Source organism: Sinocyclocheilus anshuiensis, unplaced genomic scaffold, assembly GCF_001515605.1.
Source record: "Sinocyclocheilus anshuiensis isolate Anshui unplaced genomic scaffold, SAMN03320099.WGS_v1.1 scaffold681, whole genome shotgun sequence".
Lineage (NCBI taxonomy): Eukaryota > Metazoa > Chordata > Actinopteri > Cypriniformes > Cyprinidae > Sinocyclocheilus > Sinocyclocheilus anshuiensis.
In genome coordinates this window covers 13,576-14,599 of record NW_015537978.1, presented here as the reverse complement: position 1 = coordinate 14,599, position 1,024 = coordinate 13,576, and positions in this window count along the sequence as shown.

Genomic DNA, 1,024 nt, shown 5'->3' with positions numbered 1-1,024 from the left:
TATACAACTCATTATATACACCATAAACACTTTAAAGGAGACAGACATGTAGATGTTTTTGAAAGATGTTTTCTCTGTTTTGGAGGGATGATTATTTTTAAATCATGTTTATTGCATCATAATTTGTTAATACTTTACTATATTTAAGGGTGGATAATTGTATCAGTTGTTTATTGCAACAATACATAAATAACTTGGAGAGTCTAGTGCTCTTATGAAAGTTTATAGCACGATTTGTGAAAATGTAACTATACTGAATGACCCTTACCGAATGTCGTATCCTGTCAGCAAAAACCTGTCCATGGGCTTTTATGATTGCTTTCAGTTTAAGTGCCCCAGTGTTGCCAGATATTGATACTAAAACAAACAAAAAACTAAAAATAAATACAAATAAACCAAAATTATTTCAAATCTTTTGCAAATATGATAAGAAAGATATCGCTGACTCTAAACTGCAACTTCCTACTTTATGCCAGCTGATTGTCGCTTCCACTGGCGGCTCAGTCAGACAGCCGCAAGAGCGCTCCGAGTTTAACGCGTTCTCTACCACTCTCTCTACAAGGAAATATATTATTGTATGATTATTCATATATTCTTATGGGTCTAGTCTTTTAATTTGTCGACATTTAATATAGGCTTATTACAAATAAAGTGACCAAATGGCCGTGATCCCAACTGCCAGCTGATTGTCGCTTCCACTGGCGGCTCAATCCAGCCAGCCACGGTTAAACTGCGAGTATAACGCGTTCCCTATCACTCTTGCGGCAAGGAAATACATTATTTTATTATTATGAATATATTCTTATGACTCTATTCTTTTGTATGATTGACGTTTTAGGTGGGTTTATCCCAATTAAAGCAGTCAAATGAACATGATCACGACTGGTTGCTTACTGACGCTTCTCTCGACGCTCAACCAGCCAGCCTCTGCTGAGCTGCGAGTATATCACGTTCCCTATCACTGTCGCTGCAAGGAAATAATTTTTTTTATTATTATGACTATATTCTTATGACTCTATTCTTT